Raw genomic sequence first — 19491 nt, 5'->3', positions numbered from 1 at the left:
GTCATTGAACTTGGTTTTAGGTGTCGGTGAATTATTGAATTTTGAAGTAAAAAACAACATCTGGAGGTCTACCAGTTCTCCATGCCTAATATACAGTATATGTCCCAGATCTGTCTGTGTTGAAAAGTCACATATATTGTATGTACAGTATAAAGGCAAACTGAAAGGTACTATAATCCATGTCTTCATTTGTCTTTAATGAAAATTGTCTGGATATGTCACTTCCAGTAAAACAATAAATGCAACTAAGATACCAGGTACTACAGGTACTAGAAAATGACATTTGTGGATCAATATGCCAAGTCTTTAAAAGAAATTCAAGAAGACTCCTATTCATTGTGCAACACATTAAAATGTAATGTTCAGCCATAAATCTTTGCAAGACTGCTCTGAAAAGGGATATTTCAAAATGAAACATATTGAAAGTCATTATCAGCCAATAGTTTTTTCTTCATTAAACATTCTTCTGCTTAACATTTTACTCTGTAGCAGAGGATGCATTTTCACACAACACTATGCAGTGCCACAACATTAATCATAACAATATCATAACAATATTTTTCTGCCAGTGTATTCATTAGTTCTTACATGAGATTACAAACAAGATGACAGATGGTGCACAATCTATAGGTATTATGGAACACAAATGAAACAACATTAATCATAACAAGTTTGAAATCTCTGCAAGACCAGAATTACATATAAGATGGTAGCTGCCAATTCTACTTGCATGCAAGCCCATATAATCTCTATTTAGTCCTTTCTCCACAAAAAGACCAACATAGTGGTTTAAAATGTGATGTATGAACTCATAAACAATGTCAGTTTCAAGATGAAGAACTTGTTTCTCTAAACAGATTGAACATGCATTCAGGTCACTTTCAGGAGTAACCTATTAAGTCATAAATTATTCATTCAGAAGAGAAAAATAAAACCGACACAAACACCAATTTGTCAAAAATGATTTGTTAATCATTTTCATCATAACACATTGATCCATGTAAAATTTGCATCAAAATAACAGAAAAAATGCGTTTGCCAGTATATGAATCAGTTGCAGCAGTTATGCAACCTGCAATATCCAAACCAAGTATAAAAGACCATGTAATGTTAGTATGTAAGTACATCAAATACACCAAATACTCCAAAAATATTCCAAATTTACTAATTCCTTGACAACTGCTTACTTGTTCCTAAACATAAACTAATTCCTTCACAACTGCTTACTTGTCCCTAAACATAAACCACAGCAAACTAAACCTTATACGCAAATGGATCACCTGAAATGCACAAAAATAGCACACTGTAATCAAACTATTGGGAGCTCCCAAACCATAAACACCTATGACTAAGCACCTGTTGTGTATGAAACACGTAAGGTGAATCATTTGAGGGTCAGTATGTACCAATTTTTATTATGTAAACTTAATAAAAAAAATTTAACTTTTATAATCAGTGATTTACTGGCTTAACTTTTTTCAATCAATTTCCCAAACCTTAGGACATTTTATTCCAGTAGTACAAATTATTGCAACTGCCTACTACGATCTTTCATCTCTTATATAAGAGCTTGGTCAAAGGAACTGAATGTTCAGCTGGAGTAGCAAGTTGGCAATCTGATGGAGAAGCTCTAACGAAGTTCTAAATGTAGCCAAATATAATTAGAATTTAACTTTAACTTCTGTTAACTTTAACTTCTGTTAAAAACACAGATGGCAGGTGTTAAAGTTACAGGAGACAAAAGGAGGCCATTGCTACACACTGTATCTATTGGACATGCACCACACCAAGGCCATTTTGGGAAGAGGTTTGCACAATAACTGTTATGTGTTCATGAACATCGACCACTCTCCTCTTTCCTGTCTGTGGTAAGCATTGCTTAATGCTGCAAAATTCTAATTTTTTAAGTTTAAGGTTTAAACTGGAAATCACTGCACCCACTTACCATAAAAGATTGGTTTTGCAAATTTTCTGAAATATGAAATTTGAAGAACTATAAGTCAGAACACCTGAGCATAATACATATTTGGTTACATGGCTTTGCTGTTTTTTTTACAAAGAAACAAAGCCCTACAAAGCCATTGAATAAAACAACATAGTCTTGACAGTCTGCCACCCTATTCTTTCTTTTCCATCTCACCTCCTCCTATTCTTTAATTCACTATCCTTCCCTCTACTCAACCCCTAGTTTTATGGTTTATTGTCTGTCACAATGCACCTTACTCAATAATAAGCCCTGCTTCTATTATTGGTTAAACTCTTTGACCACTGCACAACTGTTATTACTGACATTGCCAATGACAAGACATTGAACTTCAGTTCCAGACTTATTTCCAAAATGATACCTTAAACTGATCCACTCAGGAGAAAAGCAAGGTATATGTATAGGAAGTTATCATTACCCCACAGACTTGGTCAAGTGCTTGCTTAGTAAAATGGATCATCTGAACAGCGTTCTTGCCATAATGACAGCTAAACTGGTGTTAAATCATTCTAGTGTACAATATCTAGTAGTTGTTTAATATTAAATACAAGACAGAACTGTTTTATTACTATATCATTTGGTGCATGTATTAATGACAATCTAAAAAATTTTTTGCATTTTTAACTGACAAGCTCAGCAGGGTCTGAACCACACAAAGATAAAGAATTTGGTTGATTAACAAAATAATTTAAAAGCAGAAAACATACATTTTTCTTAGTACATAGAGACTTTTAAATGTATCCTCTTCCAGTTTTGTTAGTAGTATTGCTAAATTCTTCCTGGTGGTATCCAAAGCAAAATAACTTCTTAATAAGTTATTAAATGTAAGTTATTACAATAAGAGAGCTTTAAAAAAATACTTAGGAAATGGTGCTGGTTATATCTGTAACAGGAAGACGTGTGGGAGTAGGTTATTTTAGAAAATTTGCACCTGGGCAGATGATTGCTTTCAGTGTTTAACCTACAACTGGCTGAAAAAGCTAATCACTGATTGTTTGCTATAGGTTACTGCCCAAGTACAAATTTGCCCAGTGTTTATAAATGAGGCCCACTGTTCTTTCCAATCATTGGCTTATGCAACCTAGTATATATGTGTCATTGGTTTATGTGTGAGCACAGTGCCTCATATGAGCCATAAAGAAGACTCCAGTACTTGAAAGGGCAGTGTTTCTACTTGGGATTATCCAATGGCACTTACTACATAGTGCATTTTTCTAAGGATCCGTTAACATAACATAACAAGAAACCTGTTATCCAGAAAATTCTGAATTATAGGAAGGTCATTCCCCATATACACCATGTTAATCAAATAATTTATTTTTTTAAATGATTTCCTAAGCTTCGTGAATCTATATTGGTGGCAAAACATTTCTAGTGGGTTTATTTAATGTTGAAAAGAGTTTTTGGTAGAGTTCAGGTACAGCGATTCATATTATTAAAAACCCCAGGTTCCGAGCATTCTGGATGTCAGGTGCCATACCTGTACTTTATATTTTATTCATATAAAACAGACATGTCATATTTCTATAGAGACCTGTAATATGTAGGGGTGTAGTTTTGGTTTAAAGCTGTATTGTAATCTTTAAGGGAAGAAAATAGGCACATCAGCACCAAATTGGACCACAGCTACACCATGCTTTTTCCATGGTGTCACAATTATGTGTTGGTAATGCAAGTGTGTGATGACCATGAGATATAATGGTGCGCACATGGGAACCAGCCTCTCTGTAAGTAAAATGTGTGCTGGTTTCCTGGTGCAAATAACAGCAAATCTGTATTGCATGCAAAAGTTTATGTCAAAAATAAATCTTGTAGAAACTACAAATGCTGTGATAAAAATATAGAATTCACGGCTTAATATTGTGTCATTAAATATATGAACTATTTCTAAAGTTCTTTATGCAAAACTCCTCACAGTTCACCTATTTGTAAATCTGGATAAGCCATCATGGAATTGCCTATTCAAATTTTATTTATGCTTAATAAGTACAAATATTCAAGTTTCTCACTTACTCACATGCACACATTCCATGCAGCACATATTTCTAATACTTTATGCTAGAGTCCCAAATCGTCTTGCACCACTTCTGGCTAACAAGTCTAACATTCCTGCAGATGGCAGTTTGATGATGAATTTTAAAGACTGGAAGAAAAACCCTAATCCCTTCCCTTGCATGCAAAAGTAAGTCATTAGTGAGTGAGTGAGCATTTTAATTTTTGCTTCTTTAAATACAATTTTCAGTCAGTTTGATATAATCAGCTTGAACTGGCAACATATTTCTTTATTCAGATTTTCCCAGCAATCTACAAAGTCAACACTGCAGCGTACATTCATTAATCATTCCTACAAACTGGACTACCCCATGAGTGACATTTTAATGTTAAAACTATATTATATTTGATATGGAAGGAAAGCTAATTAAGAAAGGCTTCCTGTGAGCTATTTAAGTCATACCTCCCGATGGAATAATGAAACATTTAGGAAAATAATGAATTACTTCTTAACGTACAATCTTTACTGCTACTTTTTCAACGAGTAATATATTCTGTTCTGGTTAAAATAACATATCCCTCAGGAACAATTCCTTTCCCCCAAATTAGATTGGTTTTACATATACAATTATTAACCATGAAGATGAAAGTTATTGGACTCGGTGTGCCCTGTAGGAATAGTCTGTTGCAGAATGGACTTCTAACAGATATTTAAATTTATTGTAAACCTGTCTGCTAGGCAAAGGGAGGCAATGGTTTTAGCTGACAACAGCAGTATCACTTCATTCTTCCCATTACTTCGAAAACAAAAGCTAAACTGGATTTATTACTAAAATAAACAAGGGGAAGTTGTGCTCACCACAAATTTTTAAAACCATTAGGCGGGGGTGCAATGAGGCTGTGACCACAAAATACATAATACTACAAAAGTCCTCAGCACTCAACCCATTATCAATATATTTAAGACAGAGACATTTTGTGCATACTGCTACTGAAAAATGTCTTGGAGAGGGTGACGTGGCCGACGTGACGTTTCGGTCCACGCAGGGACCTTCCTCATGGCCATCGCCATGAGGAAGGTCCCTGTGTGGACCGAAATGTCACGTCGGCTATTCATGCAATAATTGAATACACTTTGCTTTGATACACAGAAATCTTGGTGTTGCTGGTCTTTTTTGAAGTATTTGCATTTTTTACCTTGCACCCAGGTAACACGACGTCAGCAGGGTGCTGCCCTAGTGAAGATATATATATGTAGGGGACAGGAAGAATCCTTCCCCTGTTTGTCTTCCAGTGACATCATCCAGCCCAGTTGCATGCTGGATAGTGACCCGATTGGCTGGGAACCCCAGTGCATCCTGGGGAGAAAGGGTGTGCCTGACTTTGGAGCCAAAAGCACAGGGTCTCCCAGGAAGAGAGCTGAGAGAGCCAGCGTGAGTAGCTGTAAGACTGTGAGGTGCAGAGAAGAAGCTGCTGAATCTGGGGAGATTGAGCCCAGCCTGTGCCCTGCCAAGTTGCTGCAAACTCAGAAGGAGAAAGGTGCCACTAGTGAGACTGATTCTGCTGCAGAGCTGTGTGTGATCTCCTGTGTGAATTCCTCTGAGAGCACCCCGGTGAGTGAGCCACCCAAGGGAGGATACTGGCACGGATTCAAGCGTGGGGCCCCATACTGAAGACAGCTGTTAACCCTTTACCTGCTACGAGAGAGCTGCTGCCAACATTCAAAAGGGAGAGGTACTTTTGGGGAATAAGGTAGCGCTACCTGGGGAGTAAGAGCTCTGGGGAAGGGACAATCATTTGACCTGTGTTATTATTAACCCCTTCAGGAGGATTGGGACTGTGATATCTACCAAGGACTGTGATATCTACCAAGGACTGTGTGAAGCAACAGTTAAGCACCTAATAGTGGTTTAGGGAGTGTCCCACGTGTCCCCAGTGTAGGAGTGCAGAGTGTATTAGTTGCCCAAGTGTTTACTTTTTGTTTATATAAAGTTTATATTGGTTCAAATTGCAAACTGTGTGTTTTATTATTCCTAGTGTAACCCCCTGAGGTGTCTTCCTCAGTGTTCACTAGGTGGAGGCACTGCGCTGTAATTCCCAGTTCCCAGTACTTTTCAATGCAAAAGGGACTCAGGGCCCCTGGATTGCCAAGGGTAAGTGGTGATTTAAAGAGACAGTAACCAAAATAGTGTTACATATATATATATATATTTGGATAAAAATGAGTCAGGGAGATGGTCTTTCCCTATTCGGAGCTTTCTGGGTAACGGGTTTCCGGATAACGGATCACATACCTGTATACTATAAACTAGCTTTAATTTTTTATGGGGTTCAATAGATCCACTTCTATTACTGAAAAAGTTCACAAATGAAACAACCTTTCTCTGTCTTTTACCATTACATTATTTCATAGGCATATGGAAACGTGAAAACGTTTATTTTAAATATGTTAATTATTAATTCATCAGAACGGAGTTGACTGCTTTGAACACTCAGTTCATTCCTTTGTGGTGTTGGAGTCCAGGGGAAACTCTAAACTGTGACACCCTAACAATCTACTAAGTTCCTGGAAAAAGAATAACTATCATGTTAATTTTAATGTAATGCTCTTCTCTAGGAGACTTACCAAACTTATAAAAAGCATTTTACACTTTACAAGAATCAATAGTAATGCGGAAAAAGAATAGTAAATCAGAGCCACTCATTTTTTTCAGTGTTAGATGATGTTTTCCCTTGTAAAAATGATAACAAAGAATAATAGAGGCGTCTTGTAGTGTCATAGTTCTGATACCTTCCTAAAGTATATGTGGAGGATGTTGAGACCATTGGTAGGCATATACGAAAGAATTAGTGCATAGTAGGTATGGCCCTGTTAAAACACACATAATAATCTTTGGATAACTGCAAACTGGATGATCTAATACAGGCAAAATGGCACGCAGAATGCAAACACAACAATTCTTTTACTGTACATTAGCTAGGGCATATATAAATAAGATTATGGAAATAGATTATACTACATAATTATAGGAAGCACTGGGTTAGTTCTAGTTTAAGACAACTTCAAATCTTCACATGCTGAGATTCAGAAATGATTGATGTATTCAGCTTAGTGTTCTATAGCTAGATAAAGCTAAATTTCTTTTGTTTTATCACTAATAAAAGAGCTATTGAATCAGTTAGATGTACTAAAAACTTTACTCAAAAAAAGACGACTTTCACCTTCAGTATTCCAAAGAGTATTGATAGAAATGTCTGCCTTAGGAGCAAACACATTTTATAAATTATATATCCAGTCTTTCAAAGAGGGTGTTTGTCCATCATACTCATAGATGCCATCATAAGGTATCCATTGTGACTGAAGTGAAATCATTCATTTTCCAAGCTGTCAGTCTGCTCAGTAAAAGAAAGGGAGAATCTCAAGGGAAGGCAATATGGACATCTCCACTTCAATTAAAGCCAGGGAAAAGGAGAACTTACCAAAGAGTTGCTGTTGAATGACTGCACTCATATTTTAGCATTAAATAAACACTCATACTTAACTTGTTAAATATCATTATGATCAAACTGATTTCCTGTTTTTTTGGCAAATACATTAGGTACATTTTACAAACTCAGAGAGAAATATGCTTATACGGCATCTGTAATAGTTATAAAAACACAACGTATACCTGAATCTGAAAAAACTTTCAAATATTGTACCTGTAAAATAAAAGTAATATTACTTTTTTTATTTACTAATAATAATAATATTTACAGAAAAATACAGTACCAATAATTTCCATGATAAAATCAAGTATTACTCTCAGGAGAATGTCCCCAATTATATATACAGTATATATAATTGAAGCAAATGTCAAGGGCTTCAAGCTCAAGTTTCATATGGAAATAATAGGGATGGGTGAATTTAAACCATTTCGCTTGGCAAAAAATTTGCTGCCAGCGAAAATTCATTGAAATGCATGGGCGAAAATTATTTTTTTCCTCCCATTGAAGTCTATGTTCATCATTTCCGTGGCAAAACAGGGCGAAAAATGTGCTCATCCCTGATGGCAATTAGCAATATGCAAAACTGCTCCATGCATTTTGCATTGGAATCAGTGGAAGTTTTTTGTCACATTCCTTTCTGGCATAAAATGCATTGGAGTTCACTAGCATTTTCTAATAATGATGTTGCCATTTTTTCCCGGGAAAAAATGCATAGCAAAACTGTTACACTGCAATTGGTATTTTTTTTTTTTGCATTTTTTCCCCGGTGAAACAAAATGCATGGCAAAAGAGCAGATTCACACAAATTTTCTCCAACGACCAAAGCGAGAATTTCTCAGTAAAACTGTATGGCAAACAGCTTTAGACATTGAACAATGTACAGCATTTATTAACATTCCTGGTTGGGCAAAAGAATTGCAGAAAAGACGTAAAACTTTCTGAACTCACTTGCATTTTCTGCAGTTGATTGCTTTTGGGTTTTTTTTCCTCAAAGCTGATTTTTTTAAAGGTGTCTTTTTGTGCCACTATCCCCACATTATAAAAAAATGCAAAAGGTTTAAGGTTTTTATTTTTTGCACAAAAAAAAGTTTTGGGTAAAATAAAGTGATTTTTTTAAAAAGCTTTGGAGAGTTTCATACACTCACGCATATTTAAAGATGAGCAATGTGCAATATTCATCTGCTGTGGGTAATCCCAACTGGGGTAATGAAGAGAGACATGAAGAGTAACATACAGATTAGGCAGATATCATGTGCACCTTAAATGAAACTGTAATTGCCAGTTCTGACATCAATAATAGCATGTGAAATCATTAATTTAAGTGGAAAAATGGAATGATTATAATCTACTAAAATGTAGTGATATATTTGGATACAGTGAGCCTTCTGTGCTAAATGTCTGAATAAAGATTGCTCCATCTGTGACTGGCAGTGATGTGGGGTATGTTTTACATAGAAAACAAGCAGATAATTTATTTTATACAGTGGATTTTGTTTAATCATTTTTTTATCTATATTTGAATCCCAAGGAGAAATCACATTTGTTTAAAGATGTAAGGAAGTATTGCAGTTTAATAAAGGAAAAACATAATAATGCAGAAATAGAGGGGGCGAGAGGCGCTGAAAGCCAGACACAATAATAAATCCATACTGTTATATGTTATGCAAGGATTTAAAATTCGAGTCATTCCTTGTAAAAGATCATAGGAAAAAATACCACTGGGATACTGTAACTGCTGCAGGGCAGTGAGCCATTACTACAGTAGAATTACTATAGTCTTGGTTGTCTGTTTTAACCATTCTTTTTATTATTGCATGGCCTATTTGCGTTTAGTTTTTGTGGCTGGCAGGCTTCGATTATACCTGAACTTTTCACTTGCAGCCAAGTAGAGAAAAGCTGTTTTACTGTTCTAGAATGAAATTACATCTAGTTTTTTATTTTAAATTTGAGTAGAGCACATCGATGCCATACCATGCAACAATGATGGTCATTGGACTTTATGTTTGTTCAAACTTTGGTAATGGTCTTGCTGAATATCATAGGTTTATACTGCTTTTCTATCATTTCAGATGATCCACGTTGAGCACTTCAGGTACAGAATTTATTGTTAAAAAAAAAAACAATGTGTCATAATGAATTGCTAGGAGCACATTCTGGTTAACATTAGCTGGAAAAGTGCTATAAGGGATTCACAACACAGTGATGCTTGTTTTAGGTACATAAGGGATTGGAAGATAGTCATTTCATCTTGGAAAGACCAAATATTTCCTTAAAATTACATTCCTTTTTTTTATTTTTTTATTTTAGACTATCCAGAAAATAGTTGAATAAAAACCTATAAGGAGTTGTTTACAAAGACTCTAAACAAAAGCACAAGAGCACTAAAGGGCACATACATATACATACCTCCACCTCCATCCCACAGGAATACAGAGTTGCTAAATACAGGCAGTACTTTATTTATGGGTGCAGAAGAAGGTTAGTTCATCTAGGAAGGAATGCTGAGTACAAAGTGCAAAACATGTCAGTTTGCCTGCCTTCCATGTCATAACTGATACATATAAGCATTTCCATTTTTTTATCATTTAGTTTTTATGTAGAGGGGGTGTTTCTTTGTGTAATATGAGATAACAAGGGGTTAAACGTTATTATAAAAATTTTCATCATTAGAAAAATATTTAGTCCATCTAGTATTTGCCAAATCCACCAACACATAGAAAATATAATAAAAAAGGAATTCAAAAATGTTTGAGATCATGAAAAAGTATTATTATGTATTTATATGCACTGACCATAGCATATTTTTTTTTTTTTTTGCTTACAAGGAATCTATTGGGCCCAATTATTAAACCGTTAATTTTTCTGGTCGAGTTTTTAAAGAAACTCGGATTTTGATAGGGCAACAAAAACCTTGCTTTTTTAGAGATTTATTATACCCCAAAGCTGCTAAAAATCAGAAAATACTCCATCTTAAACCTGTTGAGGTCATGTAGAAGTCAAAGGCAGATGAAGATGTTAAGTGACATTGTGATCATTGCTGGTGTTCGTCCAATAGTCCAATAAATCCGAGTTGTCATGGCAACTATTTGATAAAGTTGGAGCTTCAATCGTACATTTCGAATGGACACAAGAATTTGTCGCCATTTTTTCACTCTGACTTTTATTAAAATAATTATAGATAAATGAGTTGAATTCATGGATGGAAGTAAGGTCATCTTTGTTTTAATAAAAAAAATTTGATAGTTAGTAAATAGACCCCTGTGTGTTGATTTTGAAGAGAGTTAAATCCTGGGCAATTTGCAGAATTGTATAAGTGGAGGCACCTCAACAGTCACCTCATTATTGCATCTTTCCTGTTTTGAAAGTGGCAGTAAGTGTACCAAAGAGAAGGATTAGATAATTATAGCTAACACTTGGGGGCCCATTTACTTAGTTTGAGTGAAGGAATAGAGGAAAAAAAGTTTGAATTTTGAATGGTCGAATCTGGCTACTTCGACCATCAAATGGGCTACTGCAACCTTTGACTACGACCTTCGACTTCGAATCGAACCGAATGATTCGAACTAAAAATCGTTAGACTATTCGACCATTCGATAGTCGAAGTACTGTCTCTTTAAAAAATTCTTCGACCCCCCTATTTCGCCACCTAAAACCTACTGAGGCCAATGTTAGCCTTTGGGGAAGGTCCCCATAGGCTTCCTAACAATTTCCTGATCGAAAGAATATCCTTCGATCGATGGATTAAATTCCTTCAAATTGTTCGATTCGAAGGATTTTATCGTTCGATCGAACGATTATTCCTTCAATCATTTTATCGTAGGAATAGCGGTAAATCCTTCGACTTCGATATTCGAAGTCGAAGGATTTTACTTTGACGGTCGAATATTGAGGGTTAATTAACCCTCATTATTCGACCCTTGGTAAATGTGCCCCATAGCATTTACATGGTGAAGTCAGTTGTTAGGCTGCAGAGCGATTGCTATCAGTCAGACCTGAGTCATTAAGCCTAGTGTGAGTAGAAGCCCATATGTAATAAGTAGTGATGAGCAATTTTTTCAGCAGGCATAGTTTTGCATCAAAATTCCATATTTCATTGTCTGCAAATTTTTTTGTCGACGAGTCAAAAAAATTTGCTGCAGGGAAAAAAGCCAATGGACTTGAATGCATTTGGACAAAAAAATCAGCACAAGAAAAAACCTGCATTGGCTTTAATGCATTTGGAATGAGAAAAAAAAAGTTGTGCGTGGAAATAAATTGTCTCTCGTCTAAATAATTTGTCACTTATGCATCTCACAATTTTTTTTGTATGTTTCCTCTTGGAAACATAATTTTCACCATTCTATTAGCTACAAAAAACATTCATTCCACGTTCATAGCCAAGCTGTGAGATATGTACACAGAAGAGCTGAAATTCAGTATACTTTTCTGAAAAAGTGTTTGATGTTTTAATAAATTAAATGTTTCTGTAAAAGTTTTAGCATAATTGATAATTCTACTGCAGAGTAGTGCATCAGAAGTAGAAGCTATTACATTAACCATTAAAGGTATGTGATGTGTTTTATGTTTGTCATCAGTGACATAGCCAAGTAATGCCATTTTTAATTTTATATTTTATCCATAATTAATCAAACATTGAGGGAGGGCAGGTGGATCATTACTATTTAAGAAGCAGTAAATGAAATACGTTTGGAATAACTGCCAAAAAGAAGCCCCAAACAACTTTACTTATATGCACAAATTGCTTAGAGCCTCCTGTAAAATGACTTATGGGAATATTTTGAAATGTTAATATTTATAAACCTAAAATAGTTATTTACTATCAACTTAACTCAACTGCCTACCCTTTGGACTAACCTAAGGCATTGCTTTCTGCTGCTCTGTTTATCTACTCACTAACTAGAGTTGGCTACATTTACAAATATTAAACCAGGTTTGGTATGCTGCTAATTAAGCTAAAATTGCAGTAGCATTAAATCTAAAACATTAGTGCTTGTGTCTTTTGCCTAGTTTTAATATACTGTACTCTCTAGTCACTAAATAGTGTATATTTGTTTAAATTGATCAGTAGTGATGGGCAAATAAATTCGGCAGGCATGGATTTGCTGTGAATTTCCGCATTTCGCCACCGGCAATTATATTTTTGAAACTGTGGTGAAAATTCGCCAGTAAAAATCCGCTGCAACAAAAAAAATTGACGTGTGTCAAAATTATTTGGACAAAGACAAAGAGCCAGGACTTGGCTCGAAACATTACTGTATCGTTGGTCGTAGCCATGCAACAATAAAGGCTTTTTATCTATGAAAAGGTGCTGTCCGTTACTAAAAAATTATTTGGATGCCTATTGACTTAAATGCATTTGGACAAAATAGTAGCTTGTATAAAAAATGGTGCTGGCAAATTTTTCAGTAAATTCGCAAATTTTTCACAAAGCAAAATGCCACAGATTTCAGTATTGTTCAGTTGTCCACTTGGTCATTTCCTAGAGTGATCCTTGATATTAGCTTATCTGTAATACAGAGTTAGTAAAATGGTAAAATTATGCAGAACTCTTTGATAGAGTTTTCCTTGTATTTGGAATGTCCATAATATCAGTGTAAAATAACTTGCAATAATACTGCTATTTCCTTTAAGTGTAAACTACAAAATGTGAAGATCAGCTGAAAAATGAATTTATGTAGTGACATTAAAGCAGTATAATTCCTGTAAAAATTTGCCAAAAGTCCAGTAATAGATCATAAACCAACATTTAAGCAAGCCATTGATGTGTTGATAAATGCATATTTTAAAGAGAGAACTTCAATTATGTAGTTTATCTACGTTGAGGTTACAAATCTGTGACTGAAAATATTATTGTTTAATAATATTAAAAGTCTCCTGATGATATGTAATATCTTTAATATAGACCCTGTTCTCTTCTTTGGATGCTGCCCTTTGTATTTCTAGATAGCCACATGCATAACAGACTAGGACACTTTCCAACACCCTTAATTGTTTCTGTCTAAACATATCTGTCTCAGAAGCACCAAGCTGCATGCAGAACCACAAATAAGCCAGTGAAGCAAAAGGTTACTAAGCCACCATAACATAATTAATTGGGTATTGTGAATCTCCTACTGGAATCTAATAGATTTATATTCAATAAGGTTTCTGGATAATGGTTTTAAAAGAAAGCTGCACAGCACTGTATACACTATATAAAGAGATGGAGAAAGTTAATAAGTAGGGTATGAACCAAAAATGTTGCCACATCAAAGTAAATTCAATGGATCACCCAGAATTTGAAAATAAAATTGTATAACATACTGAAAGTTAACTCAAAGGTGAACCAACCCTTTAAGAGCACCCCACTCAGACAACGACACCCGGACATAGTAAGTCTTCTGAAAAGTCAGTTTAGCCTTGCAGATCACTACATAAACATTTATGAATTTTCAGTAATTATCACCAATATTTTTAAATATATTTTTAGCTATTAGGACTAGTGATGGGCGAATTTATTCACCAGGCGCGAATTCCCGGCGAATTTGCGCGATTTGCCACCAGCGAATAAATTCGCGAAACGCCTGCGAAAATTCGCGGCAAATTTCGCTGGCGTCCAAAAAAATGTTTTCGAAAAAACGGGCGCTGGCGTCAAAAAAAACGGCCACCGGCGTCAAAAACAAGATGCCGACGCCCTTTTGCGAATTTTCCGCCATTACGCGAATTTCGTGCGAATTTCGTGCGAATTTCGTGCGAAATTCGCAAATTTTTCGGCGAAGTGAAACGGCGCAAATTCGCCCATCACTAATTAGGACCTGTTTTGGAAAATTTGTTAGTAAGAGGCTTTCAAAGTTATTATGCATATGGAGAGTATTATTTAATGTCTGAATAAAGTATGATGTCTAAATGTGTTCATACTCCATGTTTGCTGAGTTGTTGAAGGGGTCATTAAAATTACGCATTCTGAAGAGACTTTTTAGATCCCATTGGTCTCTAAAGTTGTAAGAAAGGTCTTAAGGAATATTGAATTAACAACAACCGTTTGTGACTGGGAAATTAATTAGGATGAATTTGATATTCTATGAGATCCCATTTATGGTTGTGTAGTTCATGATGATTAGGCATCAGTAGGACCAGAGCTGCATCTAAGTGGGCTATGGGCCTGTAGCTGCCATATTGGTTAGGATATGTACCCTTCTTAGAAATATCTATAGCAAGTAGCTATGTCCCTATCGACAGTGATTTCAAACAATAAGACAAACTGAAGGTAAGGTTTACATTGTTTTTAGAAACTCTTGTAGAAGATGGAAATCTATCTAGTACTGGTGATTGAATAGATGGGAACATTTTCTTTTGCAGCTACGTTTTCCTCACATGTAGGCATATTCAGTAAACTTTGTGATTGGATTTCATGCTTTTGGGGTTCTTTGAATCTACTCTGTATTTTTTCTCTTATATAATGTGAGTATGCGGCACAAGTGTATATACATTGGTTATATGAGAACACTACACTATATTTTCTTTTCTTGTTGTTTTCCAATCTACAATATATTTTTTTTAGAATTTAGATGATATGGAGTCTGAATAGAGCCTAAACTATCTTGGAGTGGTGAAAAGACTGGATTTTGTAATTACAATTAAGGGGTTGTTCACCTTTGGGATAGCTTTTAGTATGATATAGAGAGTAATATTCTGAAACAATTTGCAATTGGTTTTAATTTTTTATTATTTAAGTTTTTTTAGTTATTTAGCTTTTTATTCAGCAGCTCTCAATTTGCATTGTAAGCCATCTGGTAGCTAGAGTCCAAATTATCCTAACAACCATGCATTGATTTGAACAAGAGAAATAGAAAGATGAGTAATAAAATTAGCAATATCATTTTTAGCCTTAAAAGTCATTTGCTTTTTAGAAGGGGTCAGCGACGCCCATTTGAAAGCTGCAAAAAGTCAGAAGAAATAGGCAAATTATTTTAAAACTATAAACTAAACTAAATAAATAATGAAAACCAATTGAAAAGTTGCTTAGAATTAACCATTCTATAACATACGAAAAGTTACTTTCAAGGTGAACCACCCCTTTAAGGAAAAACATAGCCTGGTATCATTTTTGAACCCAAGTACTTTCTCAAAGGCCTTCATGGACATACATTAAAAAATGTTTCCTTATATGTTGTGAAAGGGGCAGGTATGCAGTTATTAAAACAGGACATTTAAAAAAATTCACTTTTGTAAAGAACTCAATTCACTAGTTACAGTATGAATAAGAAAGCTTAGCAATAACCCTCATTGACTAATTATACCATTGTGCATTAAGATATTTCTAAGCTATTCTTATTTTAAAAAATATTGTTAAATACCTTTAGAAATATGATATGGCTTTCCATTGTAAGAAGGTTTTTTGTTTTGGTTGGGTTGGTTTACTCTTTTTCTATTTAATTACAAGATTAAATTATACAAACAGTCATATTCTTTAATGCTATCATTCTGTGAAAAAAAAAAACACATTTTGTTGAAGAATATAGTAATAAGCTGTCAAGAATTAAATTTTATGAGCCAGGTATAAATGGAAAACCTCTTAGAACTAAAGCAAAAAATGTTTAATATGTCTACTGTTTAAAAACACAATTCAAGCAAAAGTGTTTGGGTAGAGTAGAGTAGACCTCAGCAAAGGATAACTTTGCAATGGAATCTGGTGATTACATTCCAATTAACTGTTTCAATCTACATATTCCTTTAAAAATGTAGGACATCTTACAGTTAAGATAGATAGATAGATGATAGATAGATAGATAGATAGATGATAGATAGATAGATAGATAGATAGATGATAGATAGATAGATAGATAGATAGATAGATAGATAGATAGATAGATAGATAGATAGATAGATAGATAGATAGATATAGGAGTATATTTAGAGGACTCACATAACCTCAAAGCATAGGTGTATTGACTGATCAAAACAAATTGCTTGATTGGTTGCAATAGCTAACATCACTTTCATTACATTACCAATGTTATAATAATTGTTTTTATCTACCTGACATTCTTTTCTTTTGCTAATAATTTTATTTCAATAAAACAAGAAATATATTTTTACATACATCAGAAAAAAATCAAAACCCCCAACAATTATGTTATTGTTTCCTTATTAGGATGTATTTTACAAAGCATCAGCATACAGTAGTTCATACATCTAAATTATAACTGAAACATAGAAAGTAACAAATGCATAGGTGGTATGTATGATCTACTTGGCAAAGACTTAAACAGTTGCTGCAAAGGGAGTTAAAGCAGAGATCAGCAGATATAATATTCACTGCTAACTGATGGGACACATCACTTTCAGAACATTTTTTTCCTACTCTCTGGCTGCTACATCTCACAGTAATGTGTTGTTTGTCAGATACTGTAGATCTTACTTATTTGGCATGAGTCAATGATGTGTCATGTTTCATTTAACTCATGCGAATATAATCAAGAAAACATTGTCATACATCATCGGATGATAACAACATTGATCGATTATGATTGAGTCTTTCAGACAACAATGGCATAATGGTGTTAGTTAAATATAAAAATTAATTCTAGTAGATTAAGTTTCTGACCCAATTACTTGTAGTACATAACATAAAGTTAATGGCTTTTACATATCCTCCCTTAACAGAGTAGGCAAAGCCCAAAAGAAATATATTGTTTTAGTACTTTACAGGAATTCTCTTGCTAAACAGTATATCATTAAAATAGTTATAATCTGCTTGAAATTAAATATAAATGTATTAAATGCCCTGTTTCCTAGTGTTCAGCTTTTAATGCTTTCAATCAATTTTTAATCACTTAAACTAAAGGTAAAATATTGCCCATGTGAGTAAGAAGTTACATGTTATCACCTCCTATTTAATGGTATTTCTCTTATAGCTTGGTGTTGTAATTAGAGTTTGTTTGAGCAGGTAAGAGCTCGTCTCTCATTTCACAATAATATATTAATACAACATTTAAAAAAATATATACACAAATCAAATTAAAAGCAAAAATGGAGCAGATCTCTATCTATCAAATGTATGACATGAGTCATTTGACTATGCCAACCATATCAGTTAACATGTAAATAATTGCTAGCTTATGAAGTAGTTTACTATGCAGGAAAAGTTCTATGAAGATCATTTTTAATGTTGCCCAGGAATGATCTTCCAAAATATTGCTGTACTACAGCTCCTAGTATTCAAGTAGCAAGTAGCTAGAGTCCACCATCAGCAAAGAATTCTTTGTGCAGCTCTACTCAGTAAAACTTTTTATCAGATCTCAGGGGTCATGGACCCAAACAGATAAGTAAAATTATTTTGTGGGGAAAATATGCTTTTTTTAAACATGATTGGGGAAGAAAGCAACAGATTCTAGAAATGTGAACTCATTCATGTTTTTGTACCTTTGTTTTGCTCAGCCAAGGTCCTAAAGGGATTATAAATATGCCGCTAAAACCAGAGCTAATGGTATTGTAATCAGCACATTATACAGTGACTGATACACCCATTGCATTACACAGTGATAAAAATATGAGATGGCATCCCCAGTACATTATTCAATAAGAGGTATTGGTAAAAGGTTTCCCAGAACATCATTAGGTGAGTAGTATGGTTAGTGGTTCCTGTATAATGTAATTTACATTTACAGCCAAAGCTATTAAAAATCAAAGTAAATGATAAAGTAAGTGCAATGTATTGGAAATGTATTAGCATGCACAACACACTAAGAGAGCAATGCATAATAGAAAAGCATCCCTAGAACATAATAAAGCGAGAGTAGTTAGAGGAGCCATCTCCATCCAATTATATTTGATCACAGCTGTGAGTCTTATAGCCTAGCAATATTGTACAGTGAATGGCAGTGGGCTCTGGCGCTGTAATCACATTATACAGTAAGAATCACTGGACACTGTTACCCCAAGAACACTATATACTGTATATGGAAGGGTTGTAATGTCACAAGCACACTATACAGTAAGGGGCCGATTTATCAAAAGTAGTGATGGGCAAATAAATTCACCAGGCACGTGTTGCGGCAAATTTGTGTGTTTCACCGCCAGCGAATAAATTCACGAATCTCCGGCAAAAATTTGCTGGCGTCAAAAAAATTTGGACACGTGTCAGTAAAATCAATTGCGTCAAAACCGTTGAGCGTCAACACTATTCGGACACCCATTGACTTTAGCGCCTGTGTCATTTTAACGCGTATTGACAAGGTGTCAAAATTTATGCTGGTGTCAAAATTTGAGTTTCGTGAATTTTTCGCCGGAGGAGAACGGGAGAAATTCACCCATCACTAGTCAAAATTCACAGAAAAAAAAATTCACAGAAAAACTCATTTTCTATTATTATTATGGGATTTTTATAAATGTATTTATAATCCATTGATAAATACATTTTTAAAAATCCCATAGGAATAAATACGTTATTGGGGAAATGTAATATTGGTTGCTAACGCAAGAATTGTTCGCAATTCATTCACAATGCAAATAAATGTTCGCAAAGTAAACAGTTTTTCCTTTGTGATTGTGAATTTTATAGTTTGCCGTGTATGTAATAAAAACACGTTGTTAGCTTTGCTCCAAAAGTTTACGCCATCTTCAAGCAGGTCTTAAAGTTTCTCAATGCGCATTTAAAATTTGCAATTACGATTTGAAATCAATAAAAGCCCAATGAAGAATATTATATTACGATGTGGATTTTTATTTGAAAATGTGTTGTCTTTCCAAATGTTATTACATTTCCTTCTATATATGTAGTTATTACAGGCAGTGAGAGAGTAGAGATCACTGGTGTCCCAGCTATAATATGTATTATTTAGTGAGACACTAGGGGGCACATTTACTAAGGGTCGAATTTCGAGGGTTAATAAACCCTTGAATTCGATCCTCGAAGTAAAATCCCTCTAATTCGAATATCAAATTCAAAGGATTTACCGCAAATGCTACGATCGATTGATCGTAGTAAAAATCGTTCGATCGAACGATGAAATCCTTCGAAGGATTTTAATTGATCGATCGAAGGA

This window comes from Xenopus laevis, chromosome 8L (genome assembly GCF_017654675.1).
Source record: "Xenopus laevis strain J_2021 chromosome 8L, Xenopus_laevis_v10.1, whole genome shotgun sequence".
Classification (NCBI taxonomy): Eukaryota; Metazoa; Chordata; class Amphibia; order Anura; family Pipidae; genus Xenopus; species Xenopus laevis.
Note: the sequence above shows the minus strand (reverse complement) of the source record.